Source organism: Eptatretus burgeri, chromosome 12, assembly GCF_056783735.1.
Source record: "Eptatretus burgeri isolate ZD-2024b chromosome 12, Ebu_testis_v1, whole genome shotgun sequence".
Classification (NCBI taxonomy): domain Eukaryota; kingdom Metazoa; phylum Chordata; class Myxini; order Myxiniformes; family Myxinidae; genus Eptatretus; species Eptatretus burgeri.
This window is the reverse complement of record NC_140972.1, coordinates 14,284,917-14,299,883: the sequence shown is the minus strand read 5'-3', so window position 1 is coordinate 14,299,883 and position 14,967 is coordinate 14,284,917. Positions and strand designations below refer to the sequence as shown.

Sequence of the window (14,967 nt, the reverse complement as noted above, 5' to 3'; positions counted from 1 at the left end):
CTTTGGTGCTCCTTGTCTACTAGATAGCGACTAAGGAGGTCAGCTGGCCTGTTCTCCACTCCTTTCACGTGTTTGACTGTGAGGTCGTATTCTGAGAGGAGAAGCGCCCAGCGCAGAATACGCTGGTTGGAGGTTTTGGCTTGGCTGAGCCAACCGAGCGGGTGGTGGTCGCTGTCGATGGTGATGGGTCCATGGCCAAATAGACAGCTCGCGCAATAGCGCTTGATGTCTCGCGACATGGCGGGCCATATGAACTGATCCTTGACCTTGGCTAAGGTCTTGGCCGCTCCGACATGACCCGAGGAAATACTGTCATGGGCCAATTTCATGACTGACTGACGATGCCTCCCCGGTACGACAACTCGTTGTCGTACCCTCCACGTCTGGGTGGAGGACATGTTCTTGGGGAAATATTTAGGCATCAGCACACCTGCACCATTCACATAGTAGCCTGTTCGTCCAGGCCCGGAGTCTTCTCCCATTTCCCAGAGGGTGGCAAGCGTGGGATCGAAGTGCTGATCCTCCACTAGACTGGTTACCGCAGACAATGCGGGAGTGACCTCAGGCACAGAACTGGGGTTGCTAACCGCCTCGGAGGACTGATCCTCCTCACCGGATTCACTGACCGGCGAACAAGTAGCTGGGGTCTCCGTGTCACAGATGGGAACGGTCCCTGAGGAGACCAGCTTCTGAGTTTGGCCTGACTGGAGGCTCGGGTGGACTTCAGTCGAAGCAACGTCACCGGCGGAGGCTGGAGTCGAGGTGCGAGGCTCCTCGGGCCAGAGTGAAGATATGTCTGACTCTGCCACTCTCTCCGCCTGTTTGCTCTGGGATCTAGTGACCACCCCACAGGTCAGAGTGAATAACTCCTCCCTGGCCATTGCATCATTGCCAATCAGCAAGGATACCCCCGGTAGCGGGTAGTAGGGTACCACCGCACAGGTCATCGGACCCATAAAAATGTCACTCTGGACCTCGATGAAAGCAAAGGGATACCAGCCAGGAACCTGGTTAATGCCCCGAAGGACGATATACTCGCCCGTATAATGCATCTGAGAGGCCGGAACTACCCCCGTCCGGAGAACACACAGCGTCACCCCAGTATCCCGAAGGTATTGAGCCTTAAACTTCACCACCGAATCAGGGCCACCCACTAAGGCTGTCCCTGAATAATCCTGATGCAGAGGATGAATGGTATTAGCCTCGGTGGCAGTGACCTCTGTCACCGATGCCACTGTCATGCACGAGGGCCCAGTTGATGACCTCCACTGATCTCCCTCTGATTTAACAACCGGGTTGCCTCAATAGGCCAGACTAGCTGGGTTAGAGAAGCAGCGGTCTCCACCATGCCCCACGCGTTTGCAGAACTCGCACCAGGGCCGTGTCCTGGCCTGCAGCTCGCGACCGCCACCAGTGGAGGGCATCGGGGAACCCTTCCCCTCAATCCAGTCACCGGGAAGATGGGGCGGGGGGGGCGGTCTTGACCGCAGAATCCTCCGTCTTACGACGCGACTGCGTGGCTTGTAACATTTTGCATGCCAAATCATGTTTATCAATAAGCTTGATGCAGTCTGAAAAGGAAACACTGTCTTTCTCGACAAGAAGCAACGCTAAGTCCGGCGGAAGCTGTTGATCGATTCGGTAACGCACCAGGAATTCCGCAACCGCTGGAGGTAACTCAACGCTGCTCCCCTCGAACCATCTCTGCAGCTGTTCCAACAAGACCCGCGAATGTTCCTCATAGGTTTGACTGGACTGACGAGTGCAAATGAAAAAATTACGCCTATAAATACACGCGGACACCGCATAGGCATTCAAAATCTCGGCCTTCAACTTCCGGTATTCGTTTATGTCCTCGGTTGCCATCCTCGCATATACCTCCCTCGCCTTTTCAGATAGATGGCTAACAAGATGGCCGACCCACAAGCTCTCATCAATGCCACCGGAAGTCAACAACTTCTCCGCCATCTCCAGATACGTTTCTGGCCTCGTGTCTCCCGTCCAGTCCGGCAAACGAACATAAACAATTTCCGGGACTTGTGCAGCAGACACATCTGCCCGCTGTCGTTCAATCAACATTCGCCACTCATGCTCCCTGAGTCGCTCAGCCTCTGCCCTGTCACTCTCCCTGTTATACATGTCGAGTTGTTGAACCGGGGTCAGCCCGGAGCAGAAGGTCGCACGCATGCATTTAGTCATGATGGGATCGCTCCCTAACATATCAGGTTCAGTGACCGGGTCAAGGCTGATTGCGTCGCTCACATCGACACCCACGTGACTGTCAACCTGATCAGGTTGATCTCTCACTTCTCCAGCCAACATGGTTTGGCTACGAGTTATCATACGACAAGGGCACAAAACACTAAGTCTAAAAGGAGGCTGGGTCGAAATATTTCAGCAATATCTTTCACCACATGGGACAGGGCAATTCACACAGGGGAGACAAACAATATTGGGGTGATACACGTAATTCGCACACAACGCTCTGTTGGGGAAATACAACACGAAATACCCAATATCACCACCTCACGTCAAATTTCCAATGAGAAAATGCAACGTACAAATAAGTCACGTTTATTTTTTAATATATTGTTGGCCGATGACTGGCGTAAACACAAGATAGCGTCCTTTGGTGAGAAAATCCCTCCAAGATGGTGTCCGCTGGTGAGAAGGTTCCTCCAAGATGGCGTCTGCCGGTGAGAAGGTTCCTCCAAGATGGCGCCCGCTGGTGAGAAGGTTCCTCCAAGATGGCGTCCGCTGGTGAGAAGGTTCCTCCAAGATGGCGTCCGCTGGTTAGGGAACGATGATCAGATGAAGGAAGATGGCGGCCCACTGTGGAATTCCTGTCTCAGTTCGTATGTCTCTTGAATGAATCCCGGACGAGACGCCCATTTGTCGCGATCCCGGCTGTTAAGATCTTCCAGCACGGAATACTGACGTTATTGTCCAAGCTTCAAGCAGTCCACGTGTGGACAAAGAGAAGCACAAAACACTTTCCACTGTGTTTCAGATCGACCTCTAGGAGAAGGCACGATCTTTTATTGGCTCGGTCTCCAAAAGGCTGGTAACAGAATGGAATACACAGCACAAAATCTGCCAGAATTCTCGGCAACAATAAATTTCCAAAAAAACTGCACAACTCACAGCTCCGCTCGACGATAGCCGGGAATAACGATCACACTCTTCCGGATTTAACTCAATCCTTTAGACGGAGCTATCAACGATCAGCGCGACTGTGCTGTCGAGAGTCTTGAAAATCACTTGAAAAATCGCTTTTAAAAACATGTGATTCGGAGCGCTCGATATATTTTTTCACTCGTGATCTTAGAGCCACGTCTGTTGCCAGCAATGGTGTCTGCAGCTCTGACGCGATCCGCCCACCACGTGCCGACTCGCCAACCAACCTCTTGGGAGCCTGAAAAAGGTCACGTGACGTTGTGGGCGGGACACTAAATTTGGTGAGAACATGGTTTTTTTCTCACAATACAAATATACATATGAGGTCCGTCTAAAAAGTAACGGGACTGAGCCTGCTGTGTGCTCCACTTACACAACTTGAATGAATGGGTTGCGTAACAGTCTTTCACAACATTCCAGCAATATATATGATTGGTGATTAGATGGTTGACTGCGCTCATTGTGTGATTTTTTTTACAGGACGTGCTTTACACGTTGTCTCGTCCGAGTCGTCGCGCGATGAGTCGTGAGCAGAGAGCCAATCTGAAGTTTCTTGCCAAGCTTGGCAAAAACACCTTCCGAATCCTTCGCAATGCTGTAGCAAGTCTACGGGGAAGAAACGATGTCACGTACACATGCATTTGAATGGCACAAGAGGTTCAAAGAGGGACGGGAGGAGGTTGAAGACGATCCACGGTCTGGAAGACCTTCAACAAGCAGAACAGCGGACAACATCGAGCATGTGAAGCAGATGGTGCGTGCAGATCGTCGACTCATGGTGCGGATGATTGCTGAGGAACTTTCCATCAACAAGGACACTGTCTGGAGCATCATCACCGAAAATCTCAAAATGCGCAAGGTGGTCCCCAAGCTGCTGTCCGAGGACCAGTAACAGCAAAGAGTCACTTTCTGTCAAGACATTATCGAGCGCCTCGAGGACGATCCAGATCTGCTCGGGAGAGTCATTACTGGCGATGAATCGTGGATATTCGAACACGATCCCGCGAACAAACGGCAGAGTCGTCAGTGGAAAAGTCCGGCATCACCAAGACTAAAGAAAGAATGTCAAAGTCGAAGGTCAAGGTGTTGCTCATCGCGATTTTTGACATCAAGGGCATTGTCCACTTCAAGTTTCTACCACAGGGTCAAACAGTGAATTAATACGTGTGCAAGGAGATCCTCCGGCGCCTCATGAGATCAGTCCGGGACAAGAGGAGGGATCTGTGGGAGAACAACGCCTGTGTGCTCCACCATGACAACGCCCCTGCTCACAGTGCCCTGAGCATCTGACAGTTTCTGGCGGAGAGGAACGTGCCAACTCTGGAATAACCCCCATATTCGCCAGACTTGGCCCCTTGTGATTTTTTCCTATTCCCCAACCTCAAGGGGGTGATCAAGGGACCCGATTTCTTGATGTGGAGGCCATCAAAAGGGCCGTGACGATGGAGCTCCGGAGGATTCCAGAAGAAGTCTTACGGGGGTGCATCGAAGTGTGGAAGAAGAGGATGGACAAGGGTGTGAGACTGAAGGGAAACTATTTTGAAGGGGACAAGCTGTGATTTCAATATATTTTTTGGAATAAAATTTCTGTGGTCAGTCCCGTTACTTTTTAGATGGACCTCGTTACCTTCGTAAACTTTGTTGCAAAGGTTATGTTTTGATCGCTGTGTATTTATTTATTTATTTGTGAATATGTGTGTTTGTTTGTTTGTTTGTTATTTGCATAACTCCAAAAGAATTGAACTGAATCGCAGCAAATTTGGTGGGATAATTGGTTATTATCCGAGGACCATTTGATTAGATTTTGGGAGCGATCGGGTCAAAGGTCAAGGTCATGAAAAGGTCAAAATCGTCTTTTTACCATAGCGCGGTCAATTTGTATCCAATTTGCATGCAACGAATGCCTAAATGTTTAGAATTCAATGCCCCATCTTGTGATATGTGACATGACACAATGACGTAATAACCCTTATTAGCGGTTTGGAGTCAAAGGTCAGGGGGGGTCACGACATTGCAAAATGTGCGGTTTTAGTCATAACACGGTCAATTCTTATCCGATTTGCATGAAATCAACACCAAAATGTTGACTGTTCTGTTTCCCACACTCTAATACCAATTACAAAATTTAGAGTACAAAGGTCAAGGTCGAGGTCATGAAAAGGTCAAAATCGTCATTTTGCCATAGTGCGGTCGATTTTTATCAAATTTGCATGCAACCAATGCCAAAATGTTGTGAATTCAATGCCCAATCTTGTGATAAACGATATGACACAATGATGTCATAACCTTTGTTAGCGGTTTGGGTCAAAGGTCAGGGGGGTCAACGACCTTTATTATCACAACGCGGTCAATTCTTATACAATTTGCATGTAAGTAGATTCAAAATGTTTAGAATTCAATTCCCTATCCTGTGATGTGTAATATTTGAATTCTTATAACGTGACCAGTTGTCATCAGATTGACTTGACACCAACACCCAAAAAGGTCATGGAGTTCATACAGAAATTGTACAATGTACGTGAATCAGTGTCAAACAGCAGGAAATTTAATGTTTTTAAGCCATCATAACACATATGAGATGGCAGATGTGGAATGGGATTAAATACCCTCACAATCAACGGTTTCTAGGGGGGGGGGGCAAAATGTAGCGTTGGCTAAGGTATGCGCTCTAATGAGTGCCCGTTCTAGTATATAGATAGCTTCGTTTGTGTCTGTGGGTGGGTGGCTCATAAGCCCCATTATATAGGCCACGTCCTCCAGCCGTCCAGAAATCGCCGCCATCTTTTTCTCTCCATGTGCTGCAGCTCAGATTGTTTTGAAGGCCTCGCGTATATTTGAAGATGGAACAATGCATGTTCTTTCATTAAATGAAGATACCGTTTTGAGGAAACAAACGTACATTTTGATTATAACTCAAATGAGGTAATGCACGTTTTATCTACAGCCATTGTGGCAGCTGTGGAAAGAAAATAGTGACATTTCATTTAAAAATAAATAAATAAAAAATAATACAAAAACCTTGTGGGACGTCAAATGGAGTTACTTTCTGTCTGCGAGACAGTGACGTGTCACTTTTGCTCAATGTTTGCTGACCAGAATATGCAATGACTGTTACAAGCAAAAACATCGCGCGTTTGCTTCCGTGCGAAGTATGAAAAGAAGACATCCCGACACATGACGTCATCACGCAGCGACGTCTGCAATCGCAGGAATGCACGAATAATTGGAGCTTTTTTATAACAGCCTAAAACTCATGAGAAAATGATATGATAGAGGATGGAGGATAGAAAGTTTATTTGCTGATTACTTTGAGAGGGCGAAGAAGAAGTAGAATAGATTAACAAGAACAGGAAATATCATGCAAACATAGGAGTTTCGTGTTGGGTGTCTCACCGTCGCCTAATCTAATGGATAAAGTTGCCTCATGATTCTTATTAACAGGTTCTAATGGAGTACTTGCTTGAGTGCTTAAGCCACTTGGCAAAAGTTGTACAAGAAACTTGGCAACTGAACACACCCCAGATTCATTACATGGCATCATTATTTCAGCCATATCGACTAATTTGGCCTTCAATGGGTGGAGTGGGAAGAGAGACCCAATGTTGCCCGGCAACACCGGGTACCCTTGCATGCATGTATATTTGTATACACACACACACACACACACACACACACACACACACACACACACACACACACACACACACACACACACACACACACACACACACTGCCTGTAGAAAGTCCACACCCCCTTACAAATTTTTCACTTTTTGTTGCCTTATAGACTGGAATTAAATTGCATTAAATTAGATTTTTTTTTCCACCTTTATTTACACATCGTAACCCACAACTTCAAAGGGAAAAACAAATTCTACAAATTTCAGAAAATTAATTAAAAATACAAAACTAGAATATCTTGGTTCGATAAGTGTCCAACTCCCTGAGTTAATACTTGGTGGAAACACCATTAACAGCGATTACAGCTGTGAATCTGTTGGGATAGGTCTCTACCAACTTTACACACCTTGATTGGGCAATATTTGCCCATTCTTCTGCACAAAACTGTTCAAGCTCAGTCAAGTTGCGTGGGGAGTTTTGATGCACAGGAATCTTCAAGTCATGCCACAGATTTTCGATTGGATTTAGGTCGGGGCACTGACTCAGCCGCTCAAGGACATTTATCTTTTTGTTCATGAGCCACTCAAATGTAGCTTTGGATGTGTGCTTCACATTATCATCATGTTAAAAGGTGAACTTCCGTCTCAATTTCAGCTTTCTTGCAGAGGGCAGCAGGTTTTCCACGAGGATTTTTCTGTATTTTGTTCCATTTTCCCTTCTATCCTGACAAGTACCTCAGTCCCTGCTGATGAGAAACATCCCCATAATATGATTCTGCCACCACCTTGCTTCACAGTAGGGATGGTGTTCTTTGGATAATGTGCTGCGATTCATTTGCGACAAACGTAACGTTTTGTATTTAGGCCATAAAGTTCCATCTTGGTATCATCAGACCACAAAACATTTTGCCACATGGATTCAAAATCTCTGGAATAGTTTTTTGCATACGTCAAACGGTACTCAAGGTGGGATTTTTTGAGTAATTACTTCTGTCTTACTGCCATACCATTCAGGCCAGACTTGTGGAGTGCTTGGGATAGTGTTGTCACATACACACAGTGACCAGTCTTTGCCATAAAGGTCTGTAGCTCTTTCAAAGTTGTCATTGGCCTCTCTGATCAGTGTCCTTCTTGCTTGATCATCCAGTTTGGAGGGACGGCCTGATCAAGACAAGGTCTTGGTGGTACCATACGCCTTCCACTTCTTAATGGTTGTCTTGATTGTGCTCCAAGGGATATTCAAGGCCTTTGAAATATTTTTATACCCACCCCCTGATCTGTGCCTTTACACAACTTTATCTGGGAGCTCTTTTGAAAGCTCCTTGGTTCTCATGGTTGAGTCTTTGCTGTAAAATTCACTACCCAACAGAGGAAACTTCCAGGCACAGCTGATAATATTCTGAAATCATCAGAATCACTGCAATTTAACATAGGTGTTAGCCAATTAATTCGTTTTGTGATTTTTAAGGTGATTGGTAACACCTGAACTAATTTACAATTGCTATTATAAGAGGCGGTTGGGGGGGGGGGTGGACACTCCCCCAACCAAGATATTCTAGTTTTGTATTTTTAATTAATTTTCTGAAATTTCTAGAATTTGTTTTTCACTTGGAAGTTGTGGGTTATGACGTGTAAATAAATGTGGAAAAAGTCTGATTTAGTGTAATTTAATTCCAAGCTACAAGGAAAGAAAATGTTAAAATTTTGAAAGGGGGTGTAGCCTTTCTAGAAGCATGGAACACCTACTTTGTAATGACTGAGAACGTAGGACTTGTTGGATGTAAAAACTTCCTGGAATATCACGGGTTGTGCCCATACTACAGTGTGGAGCAGATGATCCCCCTCTCAACACAAAAATGGAATCATCAGGAATTGTTTTTTGACTGCTGACCAGGGGACTTCATCATCATTCCCTTGTTGTTTTCCACAACTGGTCATCTAAAAAGAGTGAGGGGGGTTGTGGAGCCAGTCCATACTGGAGAAATGTTTCCAACTCAGAACTTGTGGATAATACAGGTTATTCTATTGAAGAGAAAGGAAGGATTGACAACTACTTCTTCCCTTCATACTTTGATTGCGTTTTTTTTTTTATGGCACCGAGTGGTTTCACTTTTTCGTTACGGTATAGAGTGATCTCGGCATCGATCTTGCCCATCATTTTGATTATTGCAGACTGACCGATCTGGGCAGCACCAGCACAGTTCACAGAACTATCTGCCATAATCCCAGTGGCGATGCTCACCGAAAGCCCTGATTTGCATAAAACAATGGTGGATGAGACTTGCCTTCCCAGCAGTAGTTTTGGCAGGAATTTGTAACTTGGCCATGGTGCCGGCGACAGCTCACCTACTCTTTGCGAAGGACACCATGGGGTCTTAAAGTCCAACTAATGCTGGCAGAAAGAACGGTCAGTTTAACATGCATCCGAGGGACGGCCCACACGTCAATGAATCATCTTGCCTGTGAAATACCAGGATGACTTTTTTATGATCCTTTATAGCGAGGTCAAGATTCAAACCCAGGTAAGACAGCTTAGAGGTAAGTGTGCGTACCTCAAGGCCATCCTTCCAGCCCAGCCAAGACATAACAAAGAGTAAAAATGGTATGTGCAGATCCCTTGCTTGGCGGTCAGCATTTTAAAAGGATAGAGCACAGACAAACATCCAAAGGTCGACGACCATTGCTCAGGCTTGATGGGCCTCATGGCCTCCTGCATAGAAGTTCCTCATAAGGGAACTCCTATTAAGTAGTCAAATACTGAAGTGCCCCAGGCCAGGATTCAGAAAAACTATCCTGAAGCAGTCTACATCTAACGTTGGACTCAGTGTCAAAATGTGGCTGCTGTTCGTTGCTGAACTGAAGCACCGATTCAAAATGTGATGGAAACTGTGAAAGTGATCGGACTTTACATTTCCATACACGACAAAAAGACAGCACCAGGTTCCGCTGTCCCTCAAAGACAATGACAAGCGAGATGAGCTCATGACAAAATTGAATGACATTTGAGTTGCACATTGGTGAACATCTTGCACCGTATGCCCCCTCCCCCCAACCCCCTTCTCCAAAATTCTGCAGAAGATAGACATTGACCTGGAGATGGGATGGCTGCAGAGCAGGCAGGTGTAGCTCTCAAAACACTGGTTTGAAGAATGTGAGGCGACACGATACAGAATCTTCTTCATGAAAAGGTTTCAAGCCTTGCTGCAAAATTTGACATCGACGTCAAGCTTGCAAGAACAGCGTGACCTCAGGCACATTGATCAACATCCCAGCCACTGGGACCAAAGTGATGACTGGGAATAGGCCCCATTCTACACATTCCTCAATTACCTCATCAGTCATATACGGTTCAAACTGTTCTTCAAAAAAAAATTGATTAACTACCCAATACTTGGGGTGCCAGATAATTTCCAGAAACTATCATCACTATCGCAGGCTAATCTGTTCCACTCATTCGCAGAAGATATTTCTGCAGAAGTTTAGGCCTGACAGAAAAGCAAACGCTTGCGGGGAATAATTAAATGGCTGTAAAGGAAGAACTGCCAACTGCAGTTATGTGAGGCTCAACAAGAGGAAATCCAGATCTGTACCCAAATGTGATAACTGCCCTCATGGCGTTGCTTATGATGCCAATCTCAACTGTGACAGAACAAAGGTCATTGAGTGCTAAGAGCAGGATAACAATACTACGTGTGATCCATTGCGAAAGAAGAGCACATGAGGGGCTTGGCCATGATGCACATTAACCAGACTCCCAAACAGATGTGGACAATGTACTGGCCAAATTCGCTGAGAATTTTACTTATGGGAGTGCCAAAGTCATAAACGTGCGCATGAAGTGCAATGCGTGGTTAAAGCAATTGATTCACTCGATCTTTAGACGTCGGTCTATGATCGAGGAACGACTTCATTTCAAATTAAATTATCTATTTTTCACACTGTAAAGCACGAATCTAAACTTTTTTTAACCTGCAGTTTAGCAGTACTTTGGCTCCGAATTCGGCAAAATGTAGGGAATCTCGTTCCGATCGCACAAGCGCACAGAGGAGTGAGGTAATTGTTTTTGTCTGTCTGTCTGACAGTCAAAAAAAAATTCTAATCATTGCAAACATTAAACACTGTTTTAGATGGGTCATAAAGGGCACAAACAACAGGCACGAATAAGTAATTTAACGTGTTAAATAAGGTGGCGTAAAAGACAGTGCACCAATGGTGGTAAACTTCCCAAAAAAGTGGGGGGGGGGGTTCCCCCTTACATCCTTAAAAACTATTATTTTCATTGAATTATACACAGTACTTGAACACTGTATAACACAAATAGCCTTTTTGGCACTTTCAAAAACCTCCAGTTTAGCAGTACTTGAACAAAACAAAATGCCTTTGCTGCTCGCGCTCTCAACGTTGGGAATATCGACATTCAGACAAAATGACGGCTCGTAGGAAATATGGATAGTGCTCGGAAACGCAAAGCAAGAGTTGAAAAGACCCTTCCCATGTCCCTTTCCTTAAGACTGCATGGGGTAAGGTGTTCTATGAACGCTCTAGTTCTCCATGAGGTAAATGGAGAATGGCTTCGACATTGCCGTACTCACTGTACCGGGTCGGCCTATCCATTCAGACAGATTTCACAGATAGAATAGAGTTGGAAGCAGGCCTCAAGTGCAGAAGACTTCAAGTGTAATATTCCTAAAAACAAACAGTGCTCTGAAACAGGAACTAGACAATGTGCTTGTACCACTATGTGTGAGAATCTGAACCTGACTCGATACGATACTGTTGCGGTTCTCAGAACAGCATGCATACAACAGATGGTGTCCCAAGACAGTTATTCCATTATTATACGTGTAGATAGTCCCCTTCCTTTTGTTTAGCGGGACAACAAGGGAGTGCGTTGCGATGATCTAATAGCTAGGGTTGCTTCAATCATTTTCTCCTTCATTTCATCCTCACTCTTCTTCTTTTCTGATTATTCCTGAGGTAAATCAGCCACGTGCGCCTTGGAGGCCAGCGCGTACGGCGCCGCGGTGAGGGATCCGCTGCCCAGAGATTCTCGTTCCCGGGCGAGCCCTAAACCCGGCGTGTGATTGGCAATGTGGGATTGTCGACTCGAGCTTCCGATGGTCTGAGGAGATTCCCGATTGCATTAGAAAGGCATGCAAGTAAATACCTCTTCAGAGGCTGCACGAATGGTGTTTTTCACGGCATGGGAAACACGGCCAGCACGACGCCCACGCTGCACGAAACACGTACAGAGGCCAATAAAGCCGACTCCACACCATGTTGGGTAGGATACGAGTGTGCGGGTAGAAACAGCTTGTACTTTTTTTCACCTCAATACCCGACGCATGTTGGTGTTCGCACCGCGCGCATGCTAGCGGAGTCGTGTGAACGCGAGCACTAGCCATGTGCATAATGGCGGAACCGCGTGCACTGTATGGTATGTGCTCGAAAGCAGACACGTACGCCGCTCGTGAAACGTGCTAGGATTTATCCATGGCGATGTACCTTCGGTCATCGCTAGCAGCAGTGGATTCTCCACAGATGGTGAACGTCTTCTCGTCTCTGCGGCCAGCGAGGCTGCGATCGAGCCAGGGAATATACAGTGCGGGTCACGTGCGCGGAACAAACGCATTGATTGACGCTGGTCGAGTGCCCAGGCGGGTGTGCAGGACCCTAGACCGGTCGCCCGGGGGCTTTTGCAGGATGATTCGCGTGCCGATTTCGGTGTGGGCGATTCATGTCATCTCGTGGGTTCGGAGTGGAATATTGCCGCCGTTTGGGATCTTATTGCCGGAAATGAAGTGAGGCAGTTTCCTGCCCAAGCTGGCGGGCCACATGAGGGGTCGGGGCCAATCGGAGTGGCCGATTCGGGTGATGACGTTTGGATTCGGCATGGCCCCTCCCCCCGAGCTGCGGGCTCTATAAAAGTCAGGGCAGTCCCTCTGGCCCAGTCTGTCTGTGGTTTCCTGCTTCTCATCTCTGCCTCCTCGTCTCCGCCCATGCCTCGTCGACACTGCCACGACCGCCTCCTGCTCCTCGACTCTGCCCCCTCGTCTCCGCCCACATCACTTGCCTACCTGACCCTGCCCACTGCTCCACCCTCGCCCTCTGGACTCCGCCCCTTCTCCACTCAAGCTCCTCCTTCACGAGCTCAGTCTCCACACGTGCGGCTTGGGCCAGAGGCAACGCGCCCACTGTCGGGTACCGCACACCGGAGCATCCCCCTCACCCCCCGAAACGTATTGGTGGCACGTCGTGCTATTGGGCACACAGGTACCGAGATCATAGCCTCAACCCCCTCCCCCCCCCGCCAACACCCCCTGGTTGCAAAACTCCCTCTTCATCGGATTCTGTGTCTGTGTGTGAGTGTGAGCGTGTGTGAGCGTGTGGTGTGTGTGTGTGTGTGTGTGTGTGTGTGTGTGTGTGTGTGTGTGTGTGTGTGTGTGTGTGTGTGTGTGTGTGTTGGCACCTGTCTGCTTAAGTGAGACTGTAAAAGATTGTTGTGTGCGTGTGCGTGTGCGTGTGCGTGTGCGTGTGCGTGTGCGTGTGCGTGTGCGTGTGCGTGTGTGTGTGTGTGTGTGTGTGCGTGTGTGTGTGTGTGTGTGTGTGTGTGTTGGCACCTGTCTGCTTAAGTGAGACTGTAAAAGATTATCATTGTTATTGTTATTATTTTCACGTTAAGTCTGCTCTGTGTCCCCTTTTGTAAGTTGCCTGTTTATTGTCACACCACACGCTTCTTTCTATCTCTGCACAACACACCCCAATAAATCTTCACTGTGCCACATAGCTTTCCTCGCCTGCTTGTAGATAAAAATTATCATTAGGAATATTCCCAGCTCGTCTTTGTGTTTTCTTCCATTGATCCAGCATGGTTCGAATCCAAGTTTAGCCGGGACTTTATTCCCAACGATCCGTTCCTTTTAGGCGGTACGTCCTTGGCAGCGTCGCTCGGCTGCTTCCGATCCGGTCCGGGAGAGTGATCCGGTTCGGACAAGGCGTACCGAGGGCATGTTTCCCCAGTAATTAAACCACGTGATTAATAAGGTAACCCGATTAACCCATAGACGGGAGGACCCTTGGTCACACGGTTGAGTTATTGGCATCCACAGTCGGTTAAGCGACCCTCCGCATCACGGAATTATCCGTGTGCGACAGCCTACAATTCCGGGGAGTCTGGTGGGAACCGACATAGCTTCTCCCACCTCCTGGTCTTCTCACCTGACCCCCCCGGCCTGCAACAATACTTTTGAGTACTTAAATCCTTTGTGAAGGATTGCAAAAAGCTTGGCAATGTGTTTAAAGAACGTTTGAAATTCCGAACGACTCGCACCTTCAGCGCTCGTTTTTCGCTAATTTTTAATTCATTGGCCATGCATGCCCTTTGAATGTTATTTAATGGTCTCATTCGAAGAAACGTAAAATAAGCTGAATGAAACTTAAGATGGAAGTATAAACCATGACTGATGAAAGAATGAATCGAATGTCGAAGCATCCAATAATGTGGGAGACATCAACAGGTACAATAAAACACACCAGGGAGTTTCACCGACATAACTGCTGCTCGATTCATACGCTTCGACACGTAAAGATGCGAGGTGGAAGCAGATGGACAGGTAATGATGAGATTTAGTAAATCCGACTTTTGTTGAGTTTCAGTTTCAGGCAACACATACTGCTCATGGGGGAAAGCCCAATACGAACGTGTCAATTTATTATTTTATTTATTTTTTAATATTCCATTACAAAAGCAAAAACTTCCGACATAACAACAACCGCCTAGCAACCTCGAGTACAGAATGAACAAAAAAGTCATTTTTTAAACCTGCATGTACATGAAACTTTATGTTCTTCCGTTTTCAGAGAAATGCTTGAATACCCTTTAAAGCGTGATACTGGGAATTGTTTAAATGTGGCAACACAGACTTTACTCTGGATCAACATTGTGGTCAAGATTTGTACTCATTATCAGAGATACATTTCCAAAATACAATGTAGAATTACTCATTTCACAAACATGCAAGTAATATTTGCTTTTTAAAAACAAAAATTAAAATAAAATGAAGCAAAAGGTTACCCTGATTAACTCTTTGCCAATAGCAGGGGAGAGCACCAATTCGTTTTGAAACAAGCTCAAGACCAAATGAAACGATCAAAATTGTCTTAATAACCA

The 14,967-nt window shown here is 46.5% G+C and overlaps 1 protein-coding gene and 1 pseudogene across 8 annotated transcripts in view; both read right to left on the bottom strand.

Annotated features, from left to right (window-relative positions):
• Window positions 1–13,079, bottom strand: part of LOC147015138 (uncharacterized) — a 13,866-nt pseudogene extending 787 nt beyond the window's left edge.
• The window catches only part of LOC147015137 (uncharacterized), a 281,672-nt gene that overhangs the window by 160,613 nt on the left and 106,092 nt on the right, over window positions 1–14,967 (bottom strand). The gene's annotated exons all lie outside the window — the stretch shown is intronic.